Consider the following 15,738-nt stretch of genomic DNA (forward strand, 5'->3'; position numbering starts at 1 on the left):
CCTTTGAGTATTAATTGTTCTACAGCCTCAGGATATCTAGTAAGAATAATGTTAGGAGAATTAGATGTATCCATAATAATGGACCTTCTTGCCAAAATACTCCTGTAGGGATATTTTGTGTTGGTAGTGCAATAAATAAAGGCAAACTTATCAATTCTATCCAAATGCATATTTTCCATATATGTTTCAATGATTTTTAATGCCTTTCTTGCTTCAGGTGTTAACATGTGGGGTGAATTTGGATCTGATAGGCCTTTAGGATATCAAATAAAGGTCCCAACTCTCCTGTTGGTATGCCTAGATAAGGCCTTATCCAATTTATGTCTCCTAATAACTTTTGAAAGTCATTAAGTGATTTGAGTTGATCTACTCGTATTTGAATTTTTGGTGGATGGACCATGGTTGAGGATAATAGAAATCCTAAATAATTGGAAAATTTAATTGGACTTTATCTATTGCTACATCTAGATTATAATTTTTTAATAAATTTATAAATGTGGCATAACATTCTAGCAATGTGCTTTTATCTTTGTGTGCTAATAATCCATCATCCATATAGTGAAATATTTGTAGTTCAGGATTTTGATTTCTAAGTGTTTGGATTGCTTTGTTAACATAAATTTGACACATAATTGGGCTGTTAGCCATCCCTTGAGGGAGTACTTTCCATTCATATCTCTGATCGGGACCTTCAGGATTCAGTGAAGGGATAGTAAATGCAAAACGTGGACTATCCTCAGGATGAATTGGAATTGAAAAAAAAAACAATCTTTAATATCTAACTAAAACATACCAGGTTTTTGGCAAAGCAGACAATAATTGAGGAATCCCCAATTGAGCAAGTCCCCATAATAACCATCTCATTATTAATGGCTCTTAAATCTTGCAATAATCTCCATTTACCAGATCTTTTTGATGACAAAAATGGGAGTATTATGGGGAGATACAGAAGGTTGTATATGTCCTTCTGCTAATTGTTGTTTGACCAGGTCATGGGCTGCTTGTATCTTCTTTAGTCAGGGGCCACAGAGGAACCCATATTGGTCTTTCTGATTTCCAAGTAATTTTTGTCTCAGTGGCCCTTTCTGAAAAACCAACCCGTCTGTTCCTTGATCTATTTGTATTGGTGCTGCTATACCTTGTTTTTCTAATCTTTTTTCTTTCCTAAAACCTTGTCTAGCCCTAATAGTGGGTGCATTTTGATTGATGTTATTTGTCAATGTTAGTCCTAATTGATCTAGGACATCTCATCCCCATAAATTTGCAGGGAAATGATCCAATACATATGGTTGTATAGTTCCTTCACATCTTTCAGGATCCTTCAAATCTAATACTATTGCACTTCTATGGGGATTAGTCGCCACTCCTAGGCCTCGAAGTGTTTGAGTGGCTTGTTGTAATGGCCAATGTTTTGGCCATTCTTGACGAGAGATGATGCTAAGGTCTGCACCTGTATCCATTAGTCCATTGAATTCATGTCCTTGAATATTTAGTTTTAGTATGGGGCAAAAATCTAAATTTAAAGAAAGCATAGCCCAATCTACACCTGTGGAGCCTAATCTCTTGGAACCTCTTTCTACAGTACGAATGGAAAATTTATCATGTAGGCTGGCTATTATTAGTAACTGTGCTATTCTAATTCCTGGTGAAATTACTGATATACCCTTTGGAGAACTGGCTATAATTTTTATTTCACCTTCATGATTGGGATCAATTACCCCAAGACTTATCATAAGTCCTTTTAGAGTAGAAGAGCTGCGTCCTAATAATAAGCCTACTGTTCCTTTGGGAAGAGGTCCTTTTACCCCTGTGGGAATGATTTGAACTCCCATCTCTGGAGTTAGTACTGTTCTGGTGGAGGCACAGATGTCCAACCCTGTGCTCCCTCTGGTTTGTCTGATGAGGGATCTAGTGGACAATGTGTCCTGGGCACTACCCTGATGGGATTGCTGGGTTCCTCCAGTGCTCCGTATATTTGTGGTTTGGGACCCCGGAGCATTGGGCCCCCCTCTCCACTTTTTGGCAATGGAGCCTGATGCCTTTCTTCATGATATTGTGGATAAACACCAGGTTCTTGTTCATTTTTTGATAATGGAGTACCCTCTATGGTGGTTTGAGAACGGCATTCATTAGCCCAATGTCTCCCTCTATGGCATCATTGGCAAATTCTCAGTATTCTACTCCTTTGATACCTAGTTTTGTTAAACCCTCCTCCTATGGGGCAATTCCTTTTAAAATGTCCTGTTTGTTCACAATTGTATCATGTTCTTGGCCTGGCATCTAAAGCCTGTTTTACTGTAGCTGCCACGATTTGCCCTTGTTCATTAATGTCTCTGGCATCTAAAACCTATTGTACTGCAGCTACCACGACTTGCCCTTGTTCATTAATGTCTCTACATAATTTAATATATGTGTTTCAATCTTCATGTTTCCATGGTCTAATGACTTCTCTGCATCAACAATTCCTTGCTCATGAGCCAGTTGTTTTATTAATGGCATTGCTTGTTCTGTATTCCCCAAAACTCTAGTAGCTGTTTGAATAAGCCTATCTACAAATTCAGCATAAGGTTCATTAGCTCCTTGTATTACCTTAGATAATGGACCTTGTAAACCTCCATGTCCTTGTAAAGTCTTCCATGCCCTAACCGCATCTATAGCAATTTGTATGTATACGCCAGGATCAAGTGGCTCCTGAATTGTGTCCAGCCAGACTGCGGCAGCAGAGGGACACTGGGCAAGCCTCAGAGACACAGTGACTTTTCCAAGGTCATATGAGAGGACAGGAGGAGGATCTGGGTTGAAACCTAACTGTGTATCCTCAGAGCTGGGACCAGGGCTGAACCCAGGCCTGTCAAGGGATGTGGGTTGCCTGTGTACACACATGAAAATGTCATGGAGCTGGAGGAGAGCCAACAGAGGGACAAACATGGGTTTATTTGGAGGATGGGTTAGGCCAGGAACCCCAAGACATGGCCTCTCCCTTCCTTGGTCATGGAACCGAGTAACCAGGAAACTACATTCTAGCAACAGCCTCCTCCCAGCTCATTTGCTGAAATCCTTTGGATGAAAAAGCATGTTTTCTTGCTTCCCCTGTGGAGGCCAACTCTTTAGGAGGCCCCGTCACCAGAGCTGCCCCCATAGCTGCACGGTCCTTCCCCAGATCCAATCCACTGGACACCCCAAAGAACAAAATTTTGGAAACGACTGTGATGTTGCTTCAGATGCTGCTGCCAGTCTCCTGCTCTTGGTACTCCTCCAAGTGGCACTCCTACAAGTGGGAGGAGTAGCTTAAGGTCTACACAACATAGCTCTGGTGAGGTATATCCAGGAGAGAACATCACTGTGAGTAGCCCTGCAGAGCCCCACCACCTTGCTCCTCAGTAGGGGAGAACAGGGAACTAAGGCAGGAATAGGTGGTGGGAGACTGTAAGCCTCCTGTCCTATCATGGTCACCCCCAGGACAGGGCTAAATATGGGGAATGAATGTGTCCAGGGTACATCCTGGGCACCCAGTGTCATTTCCAGTCCTCTCAGTGTAGAATCCTGAGACACAGTGTCTGTATGAGGTCGGGGGAGCAGAAGGTCACATGGGGCAGAAATACCCTGAACGGAAGCCAGCAGGGACTGGGGCTCCTGGCCAGCTACCAGGCACTGTCTTCCATTCTTTCCACAGTTTATCCTCAACAAGCGAAGGAACTGCAGCTTCAGCTCCAAATCCATGTGCAGAGAGGAATATCCAGAGCCAAGCACCACTGGGCAGGAGCTGGGCCTCAGGGTGAGTGCGGAACAGAGGGGACTCTACCTGCAGAGAACAGAGCAGAATAAAAGTGAATAAGAGCACAGACACCACCAGGACCACCTTCCTGGTAGGATTGTCAGGTGGAGGGGCAGAGTCCCCACCGTGAGGAATCTGAGCAACAAATCCTCGCCCATCCTCCCCACCCTCTCTGCCTGCCTCGTTCTTGGACTCATCCAAGGTCACTGTTCCCATATTTGTGAAAACATCAGAACAGTAACGTGGACATTATTTCATTTTAATTCTCTGATGATTGTCATCCAACTAACTATAATTCCTACACCCAGGCGTCCAGGTGACAATGGCCTGATGGTCCTTCCACACCCTCTCCAAGTCTTACACAGCATCAGGATTACTAGGGATGAGTTTAGCGGAAACACTACAAGGCTCATGACGATTGGTCCATTTCTCTGGTACTTGCTGTCTCAAGGAACACAGAGTGTGAAAGCAGGACCTGGGCCCCCAGGACCTCACCACCTTCCAGGGGGACCCAGGTTCCAAAGCCATTCAGCCTTTCACGGCTGTGGGACCTGGACCTCATTCCGTCCTGGAGCCATTTCAACAGCACCACAGAGAATGATGTCCTGGTTGTCCTCACACAGGGACCCTCCTGTGTGGGATGAGCCTGTTTTCCCATCTCCAGAAGGTGATGTGCTGGTGGAACTCAGGGGATAAGCTCCTAATGCACAGAGCTGCCACCTCTGCTCAGCTAACAAACTGGCCTGAAGCTGCTGTGTTTCTAACTATCCCCTCGGCAATTCCACTGTGAACTCTTGTCAGCCATTGCTCTGCTGGGGCTCTCCTATCCCTCTGTGGGACAAGCCCCTATGAGCTTTGGCTATTGCACTGGACTCCATCCCCAGACACTTCTGGTGGGTCACTTTGGCACTGACTCTGTTTCCTCAATGTCCCAACCAAGAAGGTGGCTACAGAGGGGAGGATACCAGCATTGGATATGTGTTCCAGGCATATTCCCTGGGGGACCTGGAGGACACTCTGGAGCCTGCCTTCTTCTATGATTCTTTCTCTTAGGCCCCAAGCATCTCAAGTTCCTCCATCCAAGAAGAGATGGGCGAAATGTTGGAAAGGTAAGCCCTGCCCAGGGTGACAGGGTCACATACAGCTGTGAGTCCTCGAACTGGCCCTGGGCCTCTTTGAGCTTCAGCCCTCTCCTCTGTACTGTGGGGTGCCAAGATCACTGACCTCGTGGTAGGAAAGGCCAGTCCTCTCATACTGTTGCCCCCCATCCCTCTTGGGTGGTCTCCTCACTCCCTCACTTGCATTTGTCTCACTACCCACTTGGAAATGTCCACAGCCAGGTCACTGTCACAGGCCCCGAGGAGGAGGACCAAGGACACCAGGTCGCAGCCTTGATAGAAAACCTGGAGCCCAAGAGGAACAGACCGAAGGTGAGGAGGACTGAGGTGGGGTTATGAGTATGTCAGAATGGGACAGGGATGGACAAGCAGAGCATACTGCACAGGAACTGGGGCGGGGCAGGAACAATGAGAGGCAGAGCTGTCATTGTCTGTGTGCATTCTGGGAACAATGCCCGGTGTTGGGTTTGTGTGTGGAATTGTTTGAAAGGCAGTAGGGAATATTCTGTTCCTGGACCTAACATGGATAGTCTGTGGACCTTTACTCCTCTAGCCGCTCTGGTGCTTGTAGAAGCTCTAGTTCTTGGTCCACGACCTCCACCATCTGATAGAGAACTGGAGCTGGATGAACCTGCAGTGGACGATCAAGGCCAACACCCCCTGCTGGCCCTTCAGTCAGCACAGTATCCTGAGAGGATCCCTGAGCCTCTGTTCTCCCAGGCAATTGTTTATTTGTTTTTATTGCATGTGTTTATTATTTTAGTATTGTTTAAAATTAAAGATTTGTTTACATGGTTAGAAGACTCAGTTATTTGCCATCAAGTGCCTTCTCTAAACTGTGCAATAATCACCAGTTTCGAGTTCCAGAACATTTTCCGGAATTTGGTATCCATGACCAATGCCTCCCCACCCTCCAGCTAGTCCCCAGCAACCCCTTAACTTTCTAGTCCTGCGATATGCCAAGTCTACATTTTTCTAACCAGTGCAGTCTAATTTCTTCTGGGCTGTGTAATGTTGGAAGGGACTAATTATGTTTCCTTAGAAGGGCAAATGCCATACAGGACTGAAAGGTTAATAAAATAGGTACTTGTCACTCTGTTTTTCTGTATGCTTAACAGAACACTGTTGAAATCTTGAGAACTGTTTGCTAATCTTGTTCCCAGAATGTGCTGTCCCCAACTGCCAAACTGCAGAATGCACTCCCTCACTGGGTTGCAGGCAAACTGCCCACTCGCCCTAACCTGTCAATGAACTTCCCTCCCTGCCCTCTCCAAGAAAAGTATACAAGCTCTGCTTGAGCTGTTCTCAGGGCTCTCTCTCTTTGCTCTATTCAAGTGAGCTCTGAGCCCCAGCATGCTGGACCCCTAATAAACCCTTTGCTGTTGCATGAGACAGTTTCTTGGTGGTCTCTTCCTCTGACGCTCACCCGACCTCTTTACAGGTCAATGTTTTTTATGTTTTTATTTTTATTTTTTGGTACTCGGCTTGAATCCAGGGGCACTTTACCACTGAGCTACATCCATGGTCTTTTCCTTTTTTATTTTGAAATAGGGTCTTGCTCCATTGCTGAGCCTGGCCTAAACTTAAACCTTTTTGCTCAAACAGTGTTATTTAGAAACAGAAAAAAATATATATATATATAAACTCTTAACTTCAATGGCTAGAGAAAAGATAAATTTGCTTAGTATAGGGAACACATCCCACAGGAGAAACAACAATGTCTAGCTCCATGTCATCAGGCAGTTAAGTCTCAACACTAGTGCCAAACAGAAGAGTACACATATTTTATGGTAATATCAACAATAAGCCAAGAAGAATAATGAAGCACTTAGAAACATACATACAGTAGTCTGTACAGACACATAAGTTAGGATAAAGGAAGAGATAAGAAACCCCAGCTCAACTTCCATTACCACCTCCACCACCTGAGAGAGCACCAGGTCAGAACCACCTTCAACAGCAGCTTCATGCCTGTACCTCCTAGTGGCCCCACCTCTGCACCACCTACTGTGCTCCCCCTTGCACCTGTTTCTGCCCCAGAGCTGCCTTTTTCCTGTCCTCTTTCATGTTTTTCTTTTTGTATTTTTGTTGAAATGACGTGATTTTAAAATTTAAGACTATTTTTTAAAAAAACATCAGCTTATTGGCTTAACTGCATCCCTTGTCCTTTATCTGGTACCCGTACCCACTCCCTCCCCTTCTCCCTCCTGCTAGACTCCAGGGAACAGTCATTATTCTCTCCTGGGTGTTTGCCTCCTCTGAGTTTTTCACATCATTGCAGTCCAGCTTTTGTTTGACCATATAGTAGTGGAAGGGACTGTTTACACTTGAATTTTCTTTGAACAGTAAATCCTATGTAGACCTAACTTTTTTAGGATTTGTATTATTTACTTATTTTTGTTTTATTTGTTTTGTTTGTTTTGTATTATTTAAGTACTAGGGATTAAACCCAGGGGCACTTTAACAATATGGAGTCTCACTGAAAATACTGCTGAACAGCCCTGGTGAGAAGACAGGAAATAGAGGCCTGGGCAGATCCCCTGAGAGATGTGGCCACGGATACTCCTCAGAATCATTTGGCAGCACCCTTCTAAGTCCTTAGCACGTGTCCCTTCCTTCATCCGCATGTCCAAAACTAGGTACTTATCCTGCCAGCACTGTTGGAAATGGCCAGAACTGGAGCCCTTAGTAACTTCCATGTAGAGGGGGTAGATGGCCACATCTGCTCCCCATGTACCAAGGAACCCTGCGGCTGCTGAGGTGGGTCTATCTGTGCCACAAGGAGAGAAGTCAAGGAAGCTGTTACATGAACACATTGGTGTGTTCAGGGTGTCTCTATAGAGGATCTCATTTGATAGAGGACACATCAATGATGTAAATCTGCAATGAATGCAAGTGAGAACTACTGTGGCTTTTTCCCCACAGGATTTGGTCCAGGACTAATGGTACCAGGTGACTGGCTGAGTGCTAAGGCCTATCCTCCTACAGTGATTGGTCAATTTATGGGTCCATCCCTGGAGCAGCAAGGAAGAGCAGGTTCAGGTTCACAGAAAAGAATTAGGGTGGGACTTCTGCTCAGCTTTCTCATTCCTGTCTGAGAAGCAGCATTCTAAACACAACTTGGATGACCTTCAAATAGGTCAGACTGTAAAGTTTCTATAATATTACAAAAACCACAACAAAAACTACAGATACAGACCAATATACCTCATGTCTGCAGCCACAAAAGTCCTTAACAAAATACTGATCGAGCAAATTCAACAGAACATTCACTAAATTATATACTAGGACCAAGTGAGATTCATCCCAGAATGTCACGTTCCTCATGACTAAAACATTCAGGGTCACTCCAGGGGAACTGGGCTGCACCAAATCATCACACAAGAGAGAAAGATACCTTTTTCTTTGGGGTCCTGTGTCGGCTCTTCTGACCTTAAGGGTCTGCAGGAAAAGAGAGCGAGAGAGCATGTGCTGAATTAACCTTTTTATTAAGGAGAAGCCATTCAAATAAGGCAAAGTGTCAGGTTTCAGGGGGGTGAGTCTAGCTTCCTGATGTCTGCTGTCAGCAGGTTGACTGACATCTAGGAAGGCCACACCCAAGGGCAGAGCAAGAGAAGGGGACACTCAAAGGGTGATTTCATGGAACATTCTATCCCAAACAGGGAAAAAGGGTAGTATTAGAAAGCAATAGGTGAGTATAGCTCAGCTCCATTGGTGACTGCCTAAGTCTGAAAACAGGCCCTCAACTTCCTGGACTGGGACAATATGAAATGCAGTGACCTGTCAAAGTCTCTTGCTTCAGGATGGAAGGCATGAATCATTCAGAGTGGCTCCCCACATATTCCGTCTTTCTTAATATTTAAAGGCAATTGGGAATTATATCTATTAGTCACTGGATTCTTTGTCCAAGGTCATTATGATCTACTATTGAAACACAAAGAAATTTGTAGAAAACATATCATTTCAATAACACAATCAACTTGGAAGATCTAGGTTATTATTATTACTTTGCCAAACTCTCATCAGAAGATTCTTAATCTTTTCCCAATTTTAGAGAGAGAGAGAGAGCATGCCAGGGAGTGGCCTTTTATTGGGGAACAAGAAATTCAGGGGAAAATTCCATCCAATGAAGGTCAAGGGGGGAAGCATTCCAAGGTCAAGGTCAGTGATTGGCCTCAGGGTCAGTGGTCAGTTACATCTCCACATGGACAGGCTCTCGCACCTGGAGAGGGTGGGGGAAGCTCTGACACAGTTTGGCCAGAATGCCTCACACCCAATCCGGGAGGTGCCCAATCACGTGCGAGAATGGCTACCCACAGTGTTTTAAGATATAGCCATAAAGGCTGTAACTGTGGAAGCTAGGAATAATATTTAAAGTAGTCACTTCAAGGATGATGAGACCAGCAGCTTGCCTAGGTCTGGCTAATTGACATGCACCTGTTTCAAAGTCTGTACATTAACTTCAGCATATTATAGCTCTGAAATATTAGCTGGCAATAACTAGTGATTCAATAAGATAAGTTGTATTCTTACAAGCTACAGGATATTCATCATCTTTTCTCTTAATTCTCACATTTAAGGAGTCTATTAGGTTATCAGTAATGTAAATATTCTGAAGGTAGAAGTCAAACATCAAAACATCCTTTTGGGTGTCATCTTTCTGAGGGTTAGAGTTTCTAAGAATTACAGCATCCTCATGTAATTGTTCTTGTCCATTTTAGGAGACTAACCTAATACATCCATTATTTCTAGACATCTTGTGTTGTATTGACAAGACATTTGCATAATCTATCCACTTAGAAAAGGTGTCAACTTCTATTGTAGAATGATTAAGACAATAATACATTGGTGGATATTTTATGTAAATAACTTGCCTGTATAGGAAAATTCTGTTTTAATAATCTTCATGACAATTGTCCAGATAGGTAGTCTAATTTCTAAGGACAAGCACAATTGGCTGGTTTAGGTTTCTTATACACTGTCTTCTTCTCAAAAGATACTCCCAGACAGCCTGTTTACCATAGCATCAACATATAGGTATAATTGACCATTATAGTCAGTAGAATTAATCAAGTTTCACGGGTGGACTTGCAGTCCACACTGCAAGATACATTAAAGGTGGACCTGAGAAATGGGTCCACACAAGTCTTTTCATAATTTTTACTTACCTGACAAACTCGTGAAGCTGTATGGCTAGAAACTCTGCAGTTGGAAATTTACCTTCCTGTGTCAGGTTTGTCAGTAATTTTCATGATGACTGGTTTAAACTCTACTTTGAAATCTGATTTAATTTACTGAATCAAGTTTAACAACAATGAGACTCTCAATATTACAATTAAGAAAAAAATTTTAGAGGATCCATCATGGTGGCCGGCGAGGAAGCAGCGATTCCAATGTCTCCACTTTAACGGGACCAGAACGACCCACTGCAACAGCCTCAGCCTACCTACGGAGGAACTTCTAACAAAATTCCCTTAAGAGGAGAGCAGCCGAGAACTGGTAGGTTTACTGGAAGTGACAGTTTGTCCCAGAGAAGTGGATCTTGGCTGGCCACGCGGGCACAGAGGTACAGTTATGCAGCCATCAGCCGCTCCTGCAAGCGGCTCTCACGGGAAGCCTATCTCTGGCTCAGCGTGCAGCTGCCCCACCCACCTGCCTGGCTCTAGACCACACGGCCTCCACAGGCAGCTCCACGGCGGGTGCAGGTGTTTAGTCCCCCAGCCAGCACCCCCTAATGCAAGCGGCTGGCACCCGGCGGCCGGCCCACCCCGCCCGAACCGGCAGGCGCCCTTCACCATCTGGGCTTGCACGGGAGGCCCATCTCGCTCAGCGAGAGGCTGCCCCACCCACCTGCCTGGCTCTTGACCACGTGGCCGCAGCTTCCTGTCTCCACAGGCGGCTCCACGGCGGGTGCAGGAGTTTAGTTCTGCAGCCAGCACCTGCTTCTGCAAGGGGCTTGCACCTGGAGCTGCGCGGCCCGAACCAGCAGGTGCCCTTCACCATCTGGGCTATCACAGGAGGCCCATCTCTCCCTCAGCGAGCTGCTGTTCCATATGCCTGGCTCTTAACCACGCGGCCTCAGTTACCGGCTCCACAGGCGGCTCCACGGCGGGTGCAGGTGTTTAGTCCCGCAGCCAGCACCCGCTACTGCAAGCAGCCAGCACCCGGCGGCTGGTCGCTCTGCCCGAACCAGCAGGCATTATTCACCATCCAGGCTCTTAAGGGAGGCCCATCTCTCGCTCAGCCAGAGGCTGCCCCACCCACCTGCCTGGCTCTTGACCACGCGGCTGCAGCTTCCTGGCTCCACAGGTGGCTCCATGGCGGGTGCAGGTGTTTAGTCCCGCAGCCAGCACCTGCTACTGCAAGCGGCCAGCACCCGGCGGCTGGTCGCTCTGCCCGAACCGGCAGGCATTCTTCACCATCTGGGCTCGCACAGGAGGCCCATGTCTCGCTCAGCGAGAGGCTGATCCACCCACCTGCCTGGCTCTTGATCACACGGCCGCAGCTTCCTGGCTCCACAGGCGGCTCCACAGCGGGTGCAGGTGTTTAGTCCCGCAGCCAGCACCCGCTACTGCAAGCGGCCAGCACCCGGCGGCTGGTCGCTCGGCCCGAACCGGCAGGCATTCTTCACCATTCGGGTTCCCAAGGGAGGCCCATCTCTCGCTCAGCAAGAGGCTGCTCCACCCACCTGCCTGGCTCTTGACCACGCAGCCACAGCTTCCTGGCTCCACAGGCGGCTCCACGGCGGGTGCAGGAGTTTAGTTCTGCAGCCAGCACCCGCTTCTGCAAGTGGCTGGCACCTGGAGCTGCGTGGCCCAAACTGGCAGGTGCCCTACACCATCTGGGCTACCACAGGAGGCCCATCTCTCCCTCAGCGAGCTGCTGCTCCACACGCCTGGCTCTTAACCACGCGGCCGCAGTTACCCGGCTCCATAGGCGGCTCCACGGCGGGTGCAAGAGTTTAGTCCCCCAGCCAGCACCCGCTTTGGCTAGCGGCTGGCACCCGGAGCTATGCGGCCCGCCCCGCCCAACCGGCAGGTGCCCTCCACCATCCGGGCTCTCACGGGAGGTCCATCTCTCGCTCTGCAAACGGCTGCCCCACCCACCTGGCTCTTAACCACGCAGCAGTATGAAAAGACAAGGAAAGAAAGGACCACAAGCAATGCAGGTCAACTCAACTTTAGAAGAGGCAATAGCTGCAACAGAGGGAATATCAGAGAAAGAGTTCAGGATATATATGCTTCAGATGATCTGGAGTCTCAAGGAAGACATGAGACAGCAAAATCAGACAATGAAAGATCACATTGACAAACAAATCCAGGAAGTAAAAGATCAATTTCACAGGGAGATAGAGGTAATAAAAAACAAACAAATAGAAATTCTAGAAATGCAGGAAGCAATAAACCAACTTAAAAACTCAATTGAGAATACTACCAGCAGAGTAGATCACTTAGAAGATAGAACATCAGACAATGAAGACAAAGTATTTCAACTGGAAAAGAACATAGACAGCTCAGCAAGACTGCTAAGAAACCATGAGCAGAACATCCAAGAATTATGGGACAATATCAAAAGACCAAATTTAAGGGTCATCGGGATACAGGAAGGCACAGAGCTCCAAACCAAAGGAATAAATAATCTATTCAATGAAATAATATGAGAAAACCTCCCAGACTTGAGAAATGAGACAGAATCCCAAATCCTAGAAGCCTACAGGTTGCCGAATGTGCAAAACCATAAGAGATCCACACCTAGACATATTATAATGAAGATGTCCAACATACAGAATAAGGAAAGAATTTTAAAAGCTACCAGAGAAAGGAAGCAGATTACATTTAGGGGTAAGCCAATCAGGATAACAGCGGATCTCTCAACACAGACACTGAAAGCTAGAAGATCCTGGAATAACATATTTCAAACACTGAAAGAAAATGTGTTCCAATCAAGAATCGTGTACCCGGCGAAATTAAGCTTCAGGATGGAAGATGAAATTAAAACCTTCCACGATAAACAAAAGTTAAAAGAATTCGAAGCTAGAAAACCTTCTCTTCAAAAAATCCTTGGCAAAACATTACAGGAAGAGGAAGTGGAAAATAACGTTGAAAACCAACATTGGGAAGTAGGACAGTAAATGGGGGAAAATAATCAAAGAGGAAAACAAACCAGGTTTAGTATCATCAATAAACAAATATGGCTGGAAGAACAACCACATCTCAATAATAACCCTAAATGTTAATGGCTTAAACTCACCAATTAAGAGACACAGGCTAGTTGAATGGATCACAAAACAAAACCCAACAATATGCTGCCTGCAGGAGACGCATTTGATAGGAAAAGATATACATAGACTGAAGGTGAAAGGTTGGGAAAAATCATACCACTCATATGGACTGCGGAAACAAGCAGGAATATCCATACTCATATCTAATAAAATAGATTTCAAGCCAAAGTTAATCAAAAGGGATAAAGAGGGACACTACATACTGCTCAAGGGAACTATACACCAACAAGACATAACAATCATAAATATATATGCCCCAAATAATGGTGCAGCTATGTTCATCAAGCAAACACTTCTCAAGTTCAAGAGTCTAATAGACCACCATACAATAATCATGGGAGACTTCAACACACCTCTCTCACCACTGGACAGATCTTCCAAACAAAAGTTAAACAAGAAAACTATAGAACTCAACAACACAATTAACAACCTAGACTTAATTGACATATATAGAATATACCATCCAACATCAAGTAGTTACACTTTTTTCTCAGCAGCACATGGATCCTTCACAAAAATAGATCATATATTATGTCACAGGGCAACTCTTAGACAATATAAAGGAGTAGAGATAATACCATGCATCTTGTCTGATCATAATGGAATGAAACTGAAAATCAATGATAAAAGAAGGAAGGAAAAATCAGGCATCACTTGGAGAATGAACAATAGGCTACTGAATGATCAATGGGTTTTAGAAGACATTAAGGAGGAAATTAAAAACTTCTTAGAGTTAAACAAAAACAAAGACACAACATATCGGAATCTATGGGACACATTGAAAGCAGTTCTAAGAGGAAAATTTATTGCTTGGAGTTCATTCCTTAAAAAAAGAAAAAACTAACAAATAAATGATCTCATACTTCATCTCAAAATCCTAGAAAAAGAAGAGCAAAACAACAGCAATAGGAGTAGAAGGCAAGAAAAAATTAAAATCAGAGCTAAAATTAATGAAATCGAAACAAAAGAAACAATTGAAAAAATAGACAAAACTAAAAGTTGGTTCTTTGAAAAAATAAATAAGATCAACGGACCCTTAGCCATGCTAATGAAGAGAAGAAGAGAGAGAACCCAAATTACTAAATATGGGATGAAAAAGGCAATATCACAACAGACACTTCAGAAATACAGAAGATAATCAGAAATTATTTTGAATCCTTATACTCTAATAAAATAGAAGATAGTGAAGGTACAGATAAATTTCTTAAGTCATATGATATGCCCAGATTGAGTCAGGAGGATATAGACAACCTAAACAGACCAATAACAATAGAGGAAATAGAAGAAACCATCAAAAGACTACCAACTAAGAAAAGCCCAGGACCGGATGGGTATACAGCAGAGTTTTACAAAACCTTTAAAGAGGAACTAACACCAATACTTTTCAAGCTATTTCAGGAAATAGAAAAAGAGGGAGAACTTCCAAATACATTCTACGAGGCCAACATCACACTAATCCCTAAACCAGACAAAGACACCTCCAAGAAAGAAAACTACAGACCAATATCTCTAATGAACCTAGATGTAAAAATCCTCAATAAAATTCTGGCGAACCAGATTCAAAAACATATCAAAAAAATTATACACCATGATCAAGTAGGATTCATCCCTGGGATGCAGGGATGGTTCAATATACGGAAATCAATAAATGTTATTCACCACATCAATAGACTTAAAAATAAGAACCACATGATCATCTCAATAGATGCAGAAAAAGCATTCGACAAAGTACAGCATCCCTTTATGTTCAAAACTCTAGAAAAATTAGGGATAACAGGATCATACCTCAACATTGTAAAAGCAATCTATGAGAAGCCACAGGCCAGCATCATTCTGAATGGAGAGAAATTGAAGGCATTCCCTCTAAGATCTGGAACAAGACAGGGATGCCCTCTCTCACCACTTCTGTTCAACATAGTTCTCGAAACACTGGCCAGAGCAATTAGACAGACGAAAGAAATTAAAGGCATAAAAATAGGAAAAGAAGAACTTAAATTATCACTATTTGCTGATGACATGATTATATACCTAACAGACCCAAAAGGGTCTACATAGAAACTATTAGAGCTAATAAATAAATTCAGCAAAGTGTCAGGGTATAAAATCAACCCGCATAAATCAAATGCATTCCTGTATATCAGCGACAAATCCTCTGATACGGAAATGAGGACAACTACTCCATTCACAATATCCCCCCCAAAAATAAAATACTTGGGAATCAACCTAACAAAAGAGGTGAAAGATTTACACAATGAAAACTACAGAACCCTAAAGAAAGATATAGAAGAAGACCTTAGAAGATGGAAAAATATACCCTGTTCATGGATAGGCAGAACCAACATCATAAAAATGGCGATACTACCAAAAGTTCTCTATATGTTCAATGCAATGCCAATCAAAATCCCAACAGCATTTCTTGTAGAAATAGATAAAAGAATCATGAAATTCATATGGAATAATAAAAGACCCAGAATAGCAAAAACAATGCTAAGCAGGAAGTGTGAATCAGGTGGTATAGCGATACCAGACCTCAAATTATACTACAGAGCAATAGTAACAAAAAC

At 44.1% G+C, this 15,738-nt stretch overlaps 1 long non-coding RNA gene across 1 annotated transcript in view; it reads right to left on the bottom strand.

Moving 5' to 3' along the window:
* Positions 1-2,915: 2,915 nt before the first annotated feature.
* LOC144375818 (uncharacterized) overlaps positions 2,916-15,738 on the bottom strand; it is a 59,759-nt gene continuing 46,936 nt past the window's right edge. The window contains exon 4 of the long non-coding RNA XR_013435683.1: positions 2,916-3,802. This is a non-coding gene — a long non-coding RNA (uncharacterized LOC144375818). The remainder of the gene's footprint in view (positions 3,803-15,738) is intronic.

This window comes from Ictidomys tridecemlineatus, chromosome 3 (assembly GCF_052094955.1).
Source record: "Ictidomys tridecemlineatus isolate mIctTri1 chromosome 3, mIctTri1.hap1, whole genome shotgun sequence".
NCBI classification, from domain to species: Eukaryota; Metazoa; Chordata; class Mammalia; order Rodentia; family Sciuridae; genus Ictidomys; species Ictidomys tridecemlineatus.